Genomic DNA, 18,246 nt, shown 5'->3' with positions numbered 1-18,246 from the left:
AAAAAGAGAAAGAACTAACAGACGGGATACAATGCTAGGAGTGGGAGCAGGGGAGGATTTAGGGACAATAGACAGGTAAATCCCTCAACACACCATTTTATAAATATTGCATAATTTGACCTTGAGAGAAATGATTAAGTAATGTATCAAAAGCTCAAAGATTTACTTGTGACTCTTCAGTTCTGCAGCACCACCTCTGGCTTTCCTTTTCTCTCTGAGCACATCATAGTACGAGTCCTGTCCCTACTTCAACAACTGAGCGTTGGTACACGTAAAGGTACATGCATGCATCTATACCTTATACTCTATGCTGCTTATGTGGGCTCATGCTAATTTGTCTTCGATTTCTGTGATTTTTAAAATGCTCTGCTTAGAAACATCTGCCTAGAACTCTGCAGTGAGAAGACTTTAAGACCAAGAGCCTTTTGACTGCCTATGCATAGTTAGGAGGACAGACCAGTTATGACGTGGCCACCATCAAACGTGCTGTGTGACTTCTCACTTCTCTCTCTGCTACCAAATGACATCCCTTCCTTGTGAATCTTATTTAGGTGCCGATCCTGGCTGTGGTGTGCTTAGGAAAAGAGAGAGAGAAATAGATGGTGAGGATTATCCTCCTGCGTCAGAGAATCTCGACAGCTGCTCTTCTTTATCTGGCCGTAGCAGGCTGACCACAAGTGGTAGAAGGTGGTCATGGAAATGGTGGGTTGTTGAGGCTATGTGTGTCACGAGTAGGAATAGCAGGAATAGCGTCAGTGGGATACTGTCAGTCTTTAGAGTGAGAGCCCGCAGTTCATTGACAAGCCCTTCCTATATAGTTTCTTTAAAAAAAAAACTAATGTTTTTGAAAAAAAACAAAATGGCTTGAATTCATGTTGAAATAATTCTGCTCTTAGAAAATCATGAAAGAATTTGAAGAGAAATATGATTTGGAAGGACAGACAGAAACGGGACAAAAGACACTGTTTAGATTCATCATTTCGATTTTCTTCAGCATGGCTTTGCCCTCTTGCTGGTAAACTCTGGCCTTTTGCCCTCAATCGTTGCCAGTGAGCTGTGAGTTTTTTCTAGTGGGCCATCACCCATCCGGCATTATTTAATATTCCTCGCCGCATCTGCAGTGGAACCAGAAGTGGACGTGTGTCTTTACACATAGGTTTCGGTGCATCGGGGAGCTGTATCGTCGACTCAGATCCAGACTGGGTTAGGATGGGGACCTCTGAGATCTCGGCTAGCATGCCCCTAATTAGTGAGTGTCCCTGTGAAGATGCACCCACAAGTGGTCCACAGAACACCAGTCTGAGAAGTGCTACCTCTCATTCTTCACACTGGAGAGCACCAGGATCCCAGGAGACCAAACACCTTATTTAGACTGAAGTCCCAGGCAGGGAGAGCCTAGGCTGCCTTGCCCCCAGTCTGGTGCCCTTTAGGCTTTGTGACTCAGACAGGTAAATGATCTGATTTATTGTTGGCTTTCTTTAAATTTCAGATTTCACAACTTGATTGAGAAATTCTTGAGAGCAGGCTTCATAGTCTAACAGAGTCTGTGGTTGATTCACAGAACCCCCTTCTTGCCTCTGTCAATCACTGCGGGTTCCCTGCTGGGCCCAGAAAGTTTGGGGGAGACAAGCCATTGTCCCTTGCCTTTTCATGAATGGTTTAGATTTCGACTCCTGGGAACATTAGGAATGTATATTCAGCATGGATTCACTAGAAAGAAAAGTGAGAATAACTTTTCAAAAGGTAAAAAAGTAACTTAGTATTCTTGGGGTATTATTTTGTTAGTTTTTGTTATATTTCTCTCTCTCTCTCTCTCTCTCTGTGTGTGTGTTTACACAGAAATAATTTTTTTAATTTTGTAACTGGTTTTCTGCCTACACAAGTTAACTTTTTTAAAAAAATAGGTGACACTCCATTCCATAAAATGATAGTACCATCATTTATTTAATCAGTTCCCTATAATCTTTTGAGTTTTTCATGATTATATACCATGTTTGCCAAGCATCCCTGGAGCTGTATCCTTCTGCCTAACCATAGTTCTTTCAGATAAATTCCTGAAAGTGGAAATGCTGAATCAGAGAGCACTAATAATTAAACCCAGTTTTGTTATGCATTGCCAAAGTTAGCCTTCCTTTTTAATGTATTGTTACCACCATCACCTTATCATCATCATCATCATCACTGTAGGTTTTTCAGGGCAGGGTCTCACTCTGTAACCCAGACTGGCCTAGAATTCATGGCCATCCTTCTGCCTCAGTTTCTCGAGTGCTGAGAATACAGGCTGATGCCACTGTGCTAACTTTAGGTGTCTTCTTTTCAGTCAAAATGTCCTATAAATGAAAGCAGACACTGTGGAAGGGTACTGGAAAAGAAGTAACAATATTAAAAGCATCACAGGAAACTGACGGACAGTGCGGAGGATCTGGTTTAGTTTGAGATCCACTCCTGGGCCTCAGTTCCCTCATCCCTATAGAAGGGATGGCAGAGCAGGTATGAGAACTTCGTGGCTATGGAGGCCATACACACAAGCTCTGCCAGGAGCCTGCTGCACAGTTCTTGATTATGTACTAGAACAGTGGTTCTAAACCATCCTAATGGTGTGGACCTTCAATACAGTTCCCCAACCGTATAATTATTTCATTGCTACTTCATAACTGTAACTTTCCTACTATATGAATTGTAATATAGATGTCTGATATGTGACCCCCCAAAGGGCTGTGACCCCCAGATTGAGAAGCACTGTACTAGAGACTGAGCAAGTATCTATTAGAGTGGAGTGTGATACATTGAATCTGCATCCATGGTCATAGGAAAGCAGATACCTAATCATTCTCTCTCTTCTGAAGACCACACTTCTTGCTCCATTTTCTGTTGCTGTAACAGAATACCTGAGACTGGTTGGCTGATAAAGAAAACAGGTATAGCAAGCTCACAGGTATAAGAGATGAAAGCCCAAGATCAGACAGATGCAAATGACAAGGGTTTGTGCTGTATCCTAATCTAGCAAAACCCAGAAGGACGAGCAGAGATGTGCAGAAGAGGTGGGATGTGCAGGGCAGGCACCTTCTGTAGCAGCTCTAGAGTAACCAATTCAGCAAGAGCGAGAGACACCCACTGCATGGATAGTTAACCCACTTCCTCAAAGGAGACATTGCTCCCTCTTCAAAAGTTGGTGACCTCTTTAAAAAATGTTTTTAGATTCATTTATTTTTATTTTATGTGTATGGGTATTTTGCCTGCATGGATGGTTGTGTACCAGATTGTGTACCACGTGCATGCCTGGTACCTATAGATGTCGGAAGAGGACATTGACTCCTTTGGAACTGGAGTTACAGATGGTTATGATCCACCATGTGGGTGCTAGGACTCACACTCAGGTCCTCTGGAAGAGTGGCAAGTGCTCTTAACTCCTGGGCCATAGCTCCATCCCCCCAAAAGTGTATTTGATTACTCTAGTTTATTTTTTTATTGTCTTGTTTGCTTTTGTTTGTTTGTTTGTTTGTTTGTTTGTTTTTAAGGCAATGTCTCACTATGTAGCCCTGGCTGTCCTGGAACTGCCTTTGTAGACCAGGCTGGCCTTGAACTTGCAGAGATCCACCTGCCTAACAAGTGTTGGGATTAAATATGTTCCACCAATCAATCCCCTCACCTCTCAACATTTCCATTTTGGAGATCTTATTTTAAGAGGATGCATGCCATATTCACAGGAGAGCATCTACTTTATTTCTTCATTTTGAGGGGTTATTCCAAGCGTCTCCGTCCCTTCTGAGGCTTCTCCTAGTCACTAACACGGTATCTTTTTCTCTGATGTGCATAAGAATTTTTTAGGCTTTAAAGGAATACAGATTTTCAGGCTGGGCCTCAAGTGCACAGAATCTGAGGGCCAGGCAAGCCTAGACACAGCCCCCGGGCAGCCGACCCACCTCCCTGGGCCTTCAGCTCTGTCAGGGAGACTGGTGTCCAAGGCCCAAATCTGCCTCTTACTAGATGTTTCCATGAGAAAGTCATCTAGGCTCTGTGCTCTTTCCCAAAGAGAGGAAGACTAGCACTTTGTCTTAGGACTTTGTGATTGTGAGAGAACACACTAACGATTTACACACTACAAAGTAACCTTTATATCCTTTGATATGTTTGTTTACCAATTAGTTTTTAAGTAAAATAAATCAAAGACTGTATTAAAGCTCTTAGTACAAGTCTTCTCATTTTGTAGTTATTTCAATCTCTAATTTCTTGGGTCCTATATGCATTTACTATTTATTTACTTATTTTAAAATGTTTGTATTTTTCCCAAATTATGGGGGTCAGCATGCTCACAGAGTACTGAAAATCATAAGAAGCAAAGCACTAGAAAACTTATAACTACTAGCAATGTTGCTATATCCTTTCACTTCTTATATATGTGTAGGTATATATAACAATTTACATTTTCTACGTGGCTGAGCTCATGCAGTCTGTATCTCACTAGCCCATATCACGCATATTTATAACGTTTCAAAGCCTTTGAGTATTTTCATAACCAAGCACACAATACCAGTGCCATTGAAGGTGTATTTTATTATCATTCTTGAAAACAAAAAATATCTTAAAATCAAGATGCCATTAAGCCTTCAGAGATACATACTGGCAGACCAGCAGCTACAGATGCTGTTCATGTAATGCCTAATTTAAAACAAGGTACATGGCACTAGAGTGGAAAAATTTTAGACACTTCAGTATCAGATTTGTACTATCACAATATCTATATAAACAATGTTTCCATTTAATTGTTTAATATTACATTCCTATGCTACAGCCAAAAGAAAGGCACCACCTATCAGTGGTTATAATCACAGTGTAAACGGAGATGTATCTGAATGCATCTCTATTTCTTAACAACCTCGTAAGTATTGATAACAGGACTCAGAGGTGGTTTAACAATGCCTCGTCCCAGACGGCTCTTTTCTATTAATTTTCACAAAACAAAGTTGCTATCTGCTAGTCCCACTCTTACCATCCATTATCACCTGTAAACATCTAAACGCTTTGTGTTGTGAAATAAGGGCTGATAAACACAGGCGCGTCACCACAACAAACCACGTCTATAGAAACTGGTTATTACTTGAAAGTGTCTCTGGATCCTAGCAAGGCGCTTCCCCCTCGCCTTGCCTCTCCCTTCTCCCCCCATTCAGGGGGGGAAGTGCAGAGCTGTGCTAGCCTAAGTCAGTTAATAGTGGTCATTCCCAGAAAATAAGCCTTCCTACTAAACAAAAGCCTGTCACTCTACCGCCTCCTTTATTTAAAATGGGTACGACTCCTCGTTGAGGACCTGTTTGTGCTTTATGTAAACACCACTCCTAACTTAGAATGCTCACTTAGAATGTATCTAATGGAAAGCACCCCTTTCTCTCCACCTCATTTACCACCCAGTGACCAATCAGAGTGCAGATCAAACGGAAGTTTAGCAGTTCCATTCGAGTTGACTTAGAAAATGCTTAAAATGGAGGTTAGGGAGCTGGTTCAGTTGGTCGTTTGCTGAACAAACCTGGGAACCTCAGTTCAGATCCCCAGCACTTGGGCAAAAGCTGGGTGTGGCCTCTGTAACCCCAGTGCTAGCAGGGCTAGACACAAATCGATTCCTAGGGCTCAGTACCCAGTCACTATAGCCACATACATCAGTAAGTTTCAGGTTCGGGGAGAGACCCTGTCTCAAAAATTAAGGTGGTGAGCTAGAGAGATGGCTCAGGGGATAGGAGAGCTCGCTGATCTTGCAGCGGACCTGGGTTCAGTCTCTGGTACCAATATGACAGCTTACAGCCATAATTCAGTTCCAGGGGAATCCGACACCCTCTTCTAGGTCTTCAGGTACCAGACACACAGGGAGTGCTCATACATACATGTAGACAGACACACTCATACACATGAAATAAATCTTTTCCAAAACAAGGTAGAGAGTGTCGGAAGCAGACATCCACTGTGAACCAAGACAACTCTTCTTCCATTAAGTGGCGTGTGTTGAGTATTTGATCACTAGGACAGGATCCTGGAATACTTCAGATCCCGAAAGCACTAGCCGGCCCCACCAGAGACCGTCAGCTCTGCAGGACCTCCACGTTGCCCCAGGTCCTGAAGTTCAGCCAGTCTACCTACCTGCTTTGGGTTCTAATCCACTCCGCTTTTCCTGAGTGACTTCTTCCACTCCAGGTGACGCTTCCTGGGTTAGGATGAGGCCTGTCTGTAAACAGCTCTGGCTCTCTTGAGACCACAGAGAAGAGAACACACCTACGATTTCCTTATGAAACGTCTTGCCATTTGTGAAGAAAGCAATCCCACTGCCCTCAGCTCTCCTCAGTGCCATTGTTCCTCCAAGGCTCGTTCTCCAGTTGGGTTGGTTCCGAAGCCTTCCAGAGTCTCATTCTAGCCCTTTACCACCCTACCCACTTCTCTGAACTTTTTTTTTAAACATCTGTTTATTGTTACTTTAAGCTGAGTACCCAGGGTTCAGTGGAGTACTGCGACTGTGGTCTGTTAGACACAAGCACCTTCCTTCAGTGTAAACACCAGACTTCAGCACAGGCTGAAACTGAATTAACTTTTACACATCTTCAGTCTGCCTTCACTCACAGCGAATTCACTGTTGAGGTAACTCACAGAGCCTTATCTCCCCCTGCTGCACTCAGGTAGAGGAGACTTACATTTACTCCTGATGACTTGGTCTCCTTAGACTTGCTCGGTCCCCTACAACTGTCAAGGGGTAAGAAATGTATTCTTACCAGCTTGTGATTCAGTGGAGGCCAACGACATACACACTTGGTAAAATAAAAACCCAAGGATGCTTAGGCAACTGAGTCCATTATCAGTTGTAACTACACCAGTGTCCTCTGGCTTGCTTTTCGAGACATGTAGGGGCACATGTTAAATACCCACCTACCTCAGGTCCCCTCCAGACTTCATTAGTTTCCGTTTCTTGGAGTGATGCCTGGAAATAGGCATTTAAATAAACCCTGTAGGACCTTGATACATAGTTTTGAGAGTTGCCACTGTAATTATTGAAGAATTAAACCCAAAAGATAATGACCAAAGTCAGATAGTGTTAATTAAGGGAGTGACTTTTTTTTTTTTTTTTGGTAGCCTAGGCTGGCCTTAAACTCACTTGTTTAGCCCAGGTTGGCCTTGAACTCACAGCAGTCTTAAGTCCCCTGAGTGCTAGGGTTACAGACGTGCACCACCATGCCTGGCTTAGGGCTATGATTTCTGAGGAACGGAAGAACATGAACGAGACTAGAGGCTCCCTGTGAAGGAAAGAAGCCATAAGTGGTCTGCAGAGCAATGCGTTTCAGCTGAAGCAGAAGGGCCAACCTGCAACTACTGAAACCAGAAAGCACTCGGTGCCAGATGACAGCAAGGCAGGACCTGCTACAGAAGCTGCATGATCTTTGTCATCAAGAATTCATGAAATACCAGGCAACACCCAAGGAGGGAGTGTAGAAGGGTGGGGGTGTCAGCAAAGATTAGTTGGGAGCGTTGCTCCACACAGCCCATCTCTCGTGCTGGGCTATCTGATGAGAAGATCTATATGAATTTCAGTTGATTAATTTGGATACGGCCCAGTCAGGTGGTAGACAGCTAGCACAGCTGCTCCGAGCTCAGGGAGGGCATGGGTCGTTTGCATGCACTCACCGTGGAGCCCGGTGCACCCTGGCCCTTTAGAGCAGGCAACTGCATACCTCACCTGAACAAAGTGACACCAAGAGATTGGGGTCCGCACTTGAGTGGTCTCCGTCTTGAATATCTCCTTAAGGGTTTAGAAAGTACACAGATGGAGTGCTGGGGGTGACCCACCTTCCACGCTCATCAGCAAACACTCTTTGAAGAAGTTGACGAAAGCCATGCTCCAAGCCCCTCTGCATGACTAGAAAAAACAAAGTGGTACTGGACAGGTGTTCAGTGGCTAAGGCATGGGCCTGAGTTCGGTTCCCAGCACTCTTATCCTAGCTCACAATGACCTGTAACTCCAGCTCCCTGGATCTAAAGTTCTCTCCTCACCTCCACCATCCCTGCTCGCTGGCTCGCTTTCTCTCTCTCTCTCTCTCTCTCTCTCTCTCTCTCTCTCTCTCTCTCACACACACACACACACACACACACACACAATTGAATCTTGCTTGGTGTGGTGGCATGCACCTTTAATCTGAGCACCGGGAAGGTGGAACTCTGTGAGTTCGAGGCCAGCCTGGTCTCTGTGATGAGTTCCAGAACAGCCAGGACTACATAGATAGACCCTGTCTCAAAATAACTAGTATAAATAAGTAAATCTTTTATAAAAGCCTGTTCCCTGACGTAAGCATTCTGTACTCCAAAAGGAGGAATTCAGGCAGAACTAGTAATTGTTAGTTTCAGTTAATACTTTTTAGAGGCGCAGGCTGAAATTATGAGCAAGGTCTGGTACCAGCAGTAGCTGGGACGGTACTGTGTACAAGGCCATGCACTTTTTAGTGTTAGACATTCAGACCTGGTTTGCACAACTGCTTAGAGAAGCTTGCGAGACTTGTGACGATGCCCTGACTTGCACTGGCCTCAACAGACTCATCCTTGGCAAGCAGTGTTGTCTGTGTTGGGGCTGGAAGCCACTGGGATTCCCCTTTTAAGTATCGCTAATCATTCCTATCCTGCCCCCACCCACCCCTGAAATGAATTAGGCACTCCTAGCCCAATGCTAATTTGATAGAGATCGTTTCTAATTTATTGACATCCTGACAATGAGTTTCCCCCTCTGAATACCTGCAGTTTTGCTGACAGTTTTTCTGGATGCAGTTGGCCTCTGGTGACATCTAGAAAAAAAAATAGTTGTTTAACTCACATTGAACAAGAAAAGCTTGGCGAACACAGTGGGTCTCCTCTGGACAGTATTTTCAAAGGTTATAAACAGCCAACATTGCCATTTATCCCTCGGGTTGCAGAACTAAGACTATGTAACTTTTATAATGCTGTTTTAAGGAAATGATAACGAACTTATTAGATACCCTATAAATGGTTTTGTGCGCTACTCTCACCAGTGGGGCTGACGATGACTGTCACTGTGGTGAAACCCTGTTTGGTGTAGACTTTTAGACCGGAAGTCTCCATGCTGTCTGTAATGCCCAACTTAGCATCTCTTGACTTTTACAGGTACGTTCATGTCTGGGTCTCAGCAGGTATCCTGGTTTTGTATGTTGTGGAAGGATTGTGAATTCAGCTAAAAGACGAGTAGTTAAAAGGTGGGAAATAACATATTGCTGCTCCCTTCAAACTAAAGGGAAAGACGCACCATGCTAGTAGTCTAGACTACAGTTATCTACTCTGGGGCAAATACTGAGAAATGTCTTGTGTGCTTCCCAGCAGAATGAGGTCCTGTCATGTGAGTGCAAGCAGAACAAAGAATGTCCCCTAAAAGCCAGTGTCAGCTTTCTAATGCTGTAGAGACATTAAGAGGGCTGCAGTTAGGGAAATGAAGACCGTGGAACAGAAACCTATAAGATAAATGGGAGAAAGAGAGGGGTGTGCACAAGTGGTATTGACCATTGCGTTGGCTTGGCTTTTATGGGGAGGGGGGCTGCATGTTGACTCTATGATGTGGGCTTAGAAAACCTGAGAAATTGGCAGGCTGGTCTCTGCTCGAGACGCAGAGAAGAATTGATTCTGACAGTCCATCTGGAAGAGCAGCTAACACTGTGGGGAGTCCTGACCTCACTAAACCACTAGCTGTCTTGTGGAGATGTTACGATGCAGTGTGTGTGCTGGTAATGCAACAGACACTAGGGTCCTCGGGGTTCCATGGCAGCAGTAGCACTAGAGAAAGTTTTAAGGCCCAAGATGGCCATGTTGTCACCCTCAGAAGTAATTAACTGAAGCAAAGTCATTTACTTCAAGCTTTATGGTTACCTCTAATGCAACCTAATTGTTAAGTAGCCGTATAAGGTCTGGTTCTCCTTCATCGTTCATCCATAGCCATGACAACAGCGAGCCAATGTTGCTCGGCAGCCAATACTCAGGTGGCGGTGGCGGCAGCAGCCGGCGCTGTGCCTCAGCAGGTGCTTTCCATGTGGGGCTTGATCATCACAGTGACGTCAGCTTACTGTCATGATCTCCACCTGGCAGTGGGCAGCCAGGACTTTAATGTAGACAAGCAGATCCCAGCACTGCACACTTGTGTGCACACTTGTGTATATGAGTACAGAACATGGTGAACATGTGTGTGGAGGGCAGTGCCAGCTGTCCTTCTTAGCAATTTTACCCTTCCCTTTCCTTCCTAGAACCCCTACTTTATATATATATATATATATGTATATATATGTGTGTGTGTGTGTGTATATGTATATATGTATATATGTGTATATATATGTATATATGTGTATATATATTCTCTCTATATATATACTCTATATAGAGAATATATAATCTAAATATATTTTATATAGTTAGCACAAAAGAATGTCCTTTATTCTAAGATTACTTCTGACATTCCTTTTGTTACTAAACGTTTTCTTTTATGAAACAACAGTCATATTTTATTTTTATTTTCTTTTGAGACAGGGTCTTTATCGTGCCATCATGGCTGTCCTGGAACTTACAATATAGACCAAGCTGGCCTTGAACTCATAAAGATCCACTGGTCTCTGCCTCCTGAGTCCTAGGATTGAAGGCATGCATATCTTTTTTAAAAATAAATCTTCAACTGGAAAAATTTAAACAAAAACCCTGAGCAACACAATTACAACATTTCTCCTCAGTTTTGGTGTTGGGGGTTCTTGTTTATGGGGGGGGATCACTTTGTTTGGTTTTATGGGTGTGGTTATTGTTTTGAGTCATGGCTAGTATGGTCTAGAACTCTATTAATATTTATTATTATCATCATCATCATTACTACTACTACTACATTTATTTATTCTGTGCATATGTGTATGCATGTATGTGTGTGTGCATGTGCCATAGTTCACATGTGGAGGTCAGAGAACAACTTACAAGAGTTCTCTCCTACAGTGTGAGTCCAACTCAGGTCCTTAGACTTGTCGGTGAACATCATTACTCCCTGAACCATCTCATCAACCTGCGCTGGTACTCGCCATCCTCCTGCCTCTGCCCTCTGAGCACCTACCATCACAGGTGTGCACCACCACCCCTGGACCTCACCTCTTTTAAAACATTTTTGGTTTGGTTTTGTAGACTGTAAAGTCCAAGTCTAAGAACTGGCTAGAAAAATCAGTACATAGCTATTTTTAATGTTCTCTAGAACACTGGATTTATTTCCTACTTAGTTCAGTCAACAATCAACCTTTCTGTCATCTAAACAAAGCATACCCTCGGTCTTCTTGAGTAATATCTATTGAGAAATAGAATTAAGATGCGGCTTTGTGCTGCAGATTCTAGGGAATGTCTAGAAATGCTTTGTTTTAAGGAATCTGGAATGGGTGCCAATCAGTTTTCAACTAGGTTCTTTCTAGACGGTCTCCCAGCGTCTCATCACTTAAATCATTACTAAAGCAGTGTGTGGTCATTCACCGTGTGGTGTTTGAATGAAAACGGCCCCCATAGGCTCACAAGGAATGGCACTATTGGGAGGTGTGGCCTCGTTGGAGTAAGTGTGTTGTCACTTCATGGTGACCCTTCACCACAATAGAATCCCTAAGACAAGCAGTTTGTTTGGTATCTTGTATTATTGTATCTTCCTAATAGCTAGTGCATGTGTGCCAGTGAAGGTTAGTACTGTCGTCTACTGTTTGGATGGCAAAATGAGTGTGAAGGTAGCCATGCTGGAGAGGAGCGAGCAGGAGAGCCCAGCAAAAGCTGAGTGTGTCACTTGCCCCTGAGTGTGGTCTTCACTGTGCGTTTTGCTTATCCCTGTGTTGTCAGCAACTTTACCCCCTTGTTATATGACTTTATCCACTGAACTTCTCTCTTGGGCCATCTCAAACACCTACTTTTTCATTATATCCAAGACTGCATTATCAGCAGCCACTTTGGAGACCTCAGATTTGAGCTTCCTGCTATCTTCCTTTTTAACTCTGTCTTCTCTGTTTTTGTAACACACACACACACACACACACACACACACACACACACACACACACACACACATACACACACACACACACACACTGTCCCAACTCTAGTAAGCTAGAGTCCAGTGAAGCCTCGGTTAATCTCTGGCATTAGCCACCCTCTTCTCCCTCTTCTCTCTTCTCCCCCCCCCCCCCCCCCCCCCCAGAGCTGGGGACCGAACCCAGGGCCTTGCGCTTCCTAGGCAAGCGCTCTACCACTGAGCTAAATCCCCAACCCCCTTCTTCTCCCTCTTTACCCAGCTTATATACCATGATTTACCAGAATCACTCTCTCCAGTAGCCTTCTCCTCGTCTGTATCACAGTCTCAGATATTCCTCAGCCCTCGAGCCTATGCCAGCATCTGGTTGCTAAGTTTGGCTTTAGAAAATACACACTCTGGTGGTGCCTGATCTCACTTTAAATCTAGGATCCGCCGCACGCCTCAGGTGGCCCCTGAGTGTGTGGTTCCTGCGCTTCCTTGCCAGGCAGTCTCCTCGCCTGTTCTCCGAGATGGGATAAGATGACTGGCTCTCTTCCGCCCTCTCAAGCACCTAACACAGCTTCCTCAGCCCTTCTGTCTTCACTGCCAGGCATACAGGAACCTAGCATCTTTATTTCACTGACAACAGAAGCCCCCAGAAGAGAAGCTCCCTATCTTCCGCAGTACATACTGTCTGCTGCGTGAGGGACCTGACTTGGCGCCCGAGCTCCATTACTCTTCTGGTCAGCTGTAACCGGAGGCCTGAGCAGTGGAGTACGGGCACTGGGCCGGGTCTTCCTCAGATGTACACACATATCCTATAAATGTAAATATGCTATAAATATAAGTTAGAGAGTAAGGAGAAAAGATGGGAATGGCTTGGAGACAAAAGTTTAAGCTTTCAAAGCTGACGGAGATGAAAAAAAATTGAAATTAAGCATATATTTGGGGGTTTTGGGTTTTTTTTGTTTTTTACGGGATATCCCACCTTCTATTCTACCTGTTCCTATAGGTCATAGGTTTGTTTTTTTTTTTTTAATTGACAAGTGAATCAACCATACAGTACACAAGAGATTTTCTCTACACCTGCCTCTGTGTTGATACTTGTTGAAAGTGAACTTGATGCCTGCCTTTAATACTTTAGAAAAGAAAGGTGCTCAATCCAAAGTTCTCTGGCCCTGATATAAGACCCTGGGGCCCAGGTCAGCACGAATCTCCTGAATGTGTGTGTGTGTGTGTGTGTGTGTGTGTGTGTGTGTGTGTGTGTGTGTGTGTGTGTTCGTGTCACAGCTCTCTGAGAAAAACTTGTGGGATATAGTTCTCTTATTCCAGCATGTGGGTCAAGAGGCCTGGTTTTCAGTGCTTTTACCCAGTGAACCATCTTGCAAGCCCTGACTATCATTCCTTTTCACTCCTTATCCAGGTTATTCAGTGGTATGTTCAAGGGTTTTCTTTCCTTCTTCCTTCCTTCCTTCCTTCCTTCCTTCCTTCCTTCCTTCCTTCCTTCCTATTTGTTGTGTGGGGTGGGAGGTAGGGTGTTCGGTGTACCATGCACACATGTGCAAATGTGAGGACAGCTTGCTGGAGTCAGTTCTCTCTTCCACTGTGTAGATTCTGGGGCTCAAATTTAGGTCATCAGGCTTCATAGCAAGAGCCTTTACCCACGGAGCCATCTTGCTGGCTCCTATACATTCTTCTTGTTTGTGTTTCTAATGCTGTGCACCCAAGTCCTTGCACACTAGGCAAGTGCTTTGCATGAGCTGCATCCCCATTCCTCAGAGCCTTTCACCTAGTCTCCCTGGGTTGACCTCAGGGAGTTTAGGAATCCCCTCCATTGTGTGGAAATGCATGTGTACCTTTTCCTGCAGAGGTCCATTAGACCATTCATGGGAAGGAGGAGAGGAGTAAGCTGAGCATGAAGTTGTATATCTGTAATTCTATGACATAGGAGCCTCAGGGAAGAGGACCAGGAGTTCAAGCTCAGCTTGAGCTGTATGAGAACCAGTCTCAAAGAAACAATCAACACAAGAGAGGGGGCAGAGACAGAGAGGAGGAGGAGGAAGGGAGGGGGAAGAATGGGAGTGAGAATGAATGAAAGAATGTCAACCTAAACAATTTCCACCAGTTTCTTTTTCTTCTATATCTTGCCTTTTATATTTAATTTACTGGTCCAGGGTACAGATCACAAGGAGCCTATACAATATTAAGGGAGGCAAAAATGGCAGCAGATGATTCTGTAGGTTGAGATCAGAGGGTCCCCCAAATCAGAGCCAGGAAAGGCTCAGAAGAATCCTGGGCACCAGCAAAGGAGTGGGGCTTCCTTTTGAGGCCTACATCCCAGAGAACTTGAGTGATATGGAAGTTCACCTGGCAAAAATCCAGTCAGCTAGTAAGTCAGTGTCTGCAGAAAAAGGCTGAGTATCCCTTCGCCTACCCTTCCACCCTCTGCAAATGTAACTCAAGCATGCGTTGTGAGATGGCTCAGTGGCCAAGGGAGATTGTTGCCAAGGACCCACGTGATGGGAGGAGAGACCCAACTCCTTCCCGTTGTCCTCTAACTCCATATTCTAGCCATATAACATTCTAACATAGCATGCTTGTGCCCCTCTCAACCAAATAAATATATCAAATGCTAGCCCATTGGCACTGAAGGTCTGCCACAGAGCCTGTCAGTCTCTAGGCACCTCTAGGGCTCTGGCCATAGCAGGTCACTGCTGGCATCTGTGCCACTGTCCAAGCACAACCCTGTGCATCCTTCTAGGCCAGACTCAGTAGCTCTCTGTTCCTCGGTCCAGTCCTAATCTACTATGAGCTCTGCAAAATCAGCCTTTCTTGGGTAGATGCTAAAGATATTTCCTGCGTTTATACGTTACTATGTAACTTCTGGCTTTCCTACCAAGCCAGGAATTCCACGCAGGTAGGGACGGCTCTTTGCATGTCTTGTGTCCCTAACACCTACCTCTGTGCTTCATCCCAACAGAGGCTCAATACACTCTTGTGTTGGATGGAATCAGTTGTTATGATTCACTGAAAATTAGAGACCAGCACTTATTTAATAAGCCAGGAAAGACTATAATAATAGTAATAACAAGGTCTCATTTCCACTGCTTATTCAAATAACTGATTCTTTTGTGGAGCTGGATTTCGAGAATCTTCTCGTCAATATGTACCTCTTTGATATGCTAGAAAGGATTCTCCTCCTGGTACCAACTTGAAGCCACTAAGACACCCTGTTGATGTTACCCCGACTGTATTGTCATTTCAAAGATAACATCTGATGTGTCTCATGAAGCATGCATGTCAGCCCTTTCTCTTAATTTTCATGGCAATATTTTATGAACTATTTATAAGCTCTGAGTTAGTGTAACTCAAACCACATTTAACTAAGCATTTTCGGTTCACTAAAACAGAATTGCAAAGTTCAGATGTTACTCTTCATGAACAATTTGTTATGATAATCTGAAAAGGCTTGGACACTGCAAGTAGGTGGTACACACACACACACACACACACACACACACACACACATACACACACACCACACACACATACACACACATACACACACATACACACACCACACACACACATACACACACACATACACACACACCACACACATACACACACACACACACACACACACACACACACACACACACACACATCTTTTGCAGATTTAAACCAGTTCAGTGGTGAGATCCATAAGTTAAAGATTCAACTAATTTTGAAAAATAGATTCTTCTCCCTCAGACTCTGAATTTTGGAGAAAAGGAATCAAGAATTTACCTATTTGGCTTTCTTTTTGAGGGCATGCTATGCAGTAAATATTATCCTGGGTCAGTTGTGATTCACAATCAATAAAACAGTATTTCCCCTCAGAGAGAAGGTATATAACCAAATGATTGAAATATAAACCTCTGAGATGAGAAAGGGGGACTCCTCCTTTGAGAGCCATGGTTGAGGTTAGTGATGGATGTGCGGGCTGGCCAGTGTGTCTGGCGGAGCGGAGAGCCGCCGGGAGGTCACGATTGATAGATAATCTCTTTTTTAAATATGTGAAGTGGGAATCTAGGTCATCTCGGAGAGTTAGAGGCATGAGGTAGCTCGTGAGAAGAACTGAGTATTTCAATAATTCATAAGGAGAATTAGAAAAGAGATAACAAAGGCGGGTAAGAGGTGGTGGGTGAAAGCAAGAGAGGGTGAAGGAAAGCCGTGAGGAAAGCCGAGCTGAAATTGGATAGTGTGGGTGGGGGAGGAGGTGCCGTCAGTCAGCGCACTGCTGTAATCTGCTCCAGCTCTGCTCTCTGGCCATATTGTGCTCAGGGCTCACAGGGCAGGGATAACAGAGGGAAGAACCTTTCCAAGAGAGCGTGGCCTGTCCTGGGAGGGGCCTCCTTAAGAGGAGATGGACAAACTTGGAGAAAGTCTAGACGAGATGAGAATAGACCTGGACTCTGGGTCCTCTGCAAACACTGCTGCTGCTGCTGCTGCTGCTCTTCTTCCTCCTCCTCTTCATCCCTCCTCCTCCTCCCCCTCTTCCTCGTGTTTATTTATCTTTATGCATATGAGGGTTTGCATCCGTGTATGTAGGTGCACCTCATGCATGCCTGAAGAGGGCATTGAATCCCCTGGAACTGGAGTTACAGATAGTTGTGAGCTGCCATGAGGTTGCAGGCAATTGAACCCAGATCCTCTGGAGGAGTAGCCAGTGCTGTTAACCACTGAGCCCCTCACTCGACTTCTTGCACATCAGTCAGCTGTATATGGTCTATGCCTACAGCCAAATGGTAACTGTCGGCTTGAAGAGGAAGATTAAGAGTAAGTTTCTAAAACCTGGAGGCTTGGATGTGGACTGTGATTGGTGGTGCCAACCTCCAGGAGAGGAGCCAGCCTTACCCATAATACAGTATAAACCTGCTTGAGGGCTGGGCCAAAGGTCAAAGACATTTTACTGCCCATGGTTCTTGGGCAGAGCTTTACTCTGTGATGAGAAAAATTGTGGTGGGGGCTAGAGAGATGACTCAGCGGTTAAGAGCACTGACTGCTCTTCCAGAGGTCCTGAGTTCAATTCCCAGCAACAACATGGTGGCTCACAACCATCTGGTGTCTGATGTCCTCTTCTGGTGTGTCTGAAGACAGCGACAGTGTGCTCATCAAATAAAATAAATAAATCTTAAGGGGAAGAAAAAAAAAAGGTTGTAGTGCCAAGCCTTCACGAGTTTCACTGAAGTTCTTTCTGCCTGCAAGCTTAACCAGGAGTGCAGATCTCATTGTTTTCAAGAATTTTTAATGTGTCTTTTCTTGACATAATGATGTTACCTTTGGATGTCACTGGCACCTGAAGCTGCTGCTGCTGCTGCTGTTCCCCTTTCCCCTACCTCTCCCCCTCCTCCTCCTCCCCCTCCCTGTCCTCCTCCCCCTCCTCAAAGTCTTGCTTCTGGCAGCTAGTTAGTCTTGTGATTTCTTTTACCTGTTATCAATGGTTCCGTTGTACTTTCCCCTTGAAGACAGAAGTTTTAGGACTCTGATTTCAGATAAGCACAAGTCGTTTTCACAGGAATACACTGTGTGTTGCATCTCTAGTGTCTTCACCTGTAGTTACAAGAATAACACTGAAGTCTAATACTCGGTTACCGCACAGAGTGCCATGTCAGTGTAGTATAAACGAAGAATGTACCCAACGGAAACCATGGAGTGTAACAGTTAGTGTCCCCAGGAGAGTGACGAGAAGGCACAGGTCATCTTCAGCTATGGAGTAGACCAGCGACACCCTGGGGAGCCCGGATCGTCAGTCTTGCTAATTTGGCTTTTAGTGGCAAGTAATTGAAAACTATTTTTGAAACTTCATTTCCATCTGGGTGGCCCTAAAAAGTCAGACCCATTTGTCATGTGACAGTTGTCACTGAAGATGTCTATCTTTATTCACAAAATTGTTGTCATCAGTCTGGACCTTGGAACTCTTCTGTAGCCAGCCAGCCAGCCCAGGCACACTTGCTGCTTCTCCGAGTTTGTTTCCATCAGTTGGCCTATCATTTTGTGACTCTGTGTAGTTCCTATAGCCTGCTGTGTTGTAATAGATGTATTTTCCACTAGAATCTCCCCAAGTAATAATTCCTAGTTAGATATTAGGTTAAAGAGACACTTCCAGAGTAAAAGTGTTCATTCTAAGTGGTAAAGAATATTTCAGAAATCTGTAACTTGCAGCTTCCCCT

The 18,246-nt window shown here is 44.4% G+C and overlaps 1 protein-coding gene across 2 annotated transcripts in view; it reads left to right on the top strand.

Annotated features, from left to right (window-relative positions):
- Nsf (N-ethylmaleimide sensitive factor, vesicle fusing ATPase) overlaps window positions 1-18,246 on the top strand; it is a 128,556-nt gene that overhangs the window by 53,163 nt on the left and 57,147 nt on the right.

This window comes from Rattus norvegicus, chromosome 10 (genome assembly GCF_021556685.1).
Source record: "Rattus norvegicus strain SHRSP/BbbUtx chromosome 10, alternate assembly SHRSP_T2T, whole genome shotgun sequence".
NCBI classification, from domain to species: domain Eukaryota; kingdom Metazoa; phylum Chordata; class Mammalia; order Rodentia; family Muridae; genus Rattus; species Rattus norvegicus.
The sequence above is the reverse complement of the archived record's forward strand: the minus strand, read 5'-3'. Positions and strand labels throughout refer to the sequence as shown.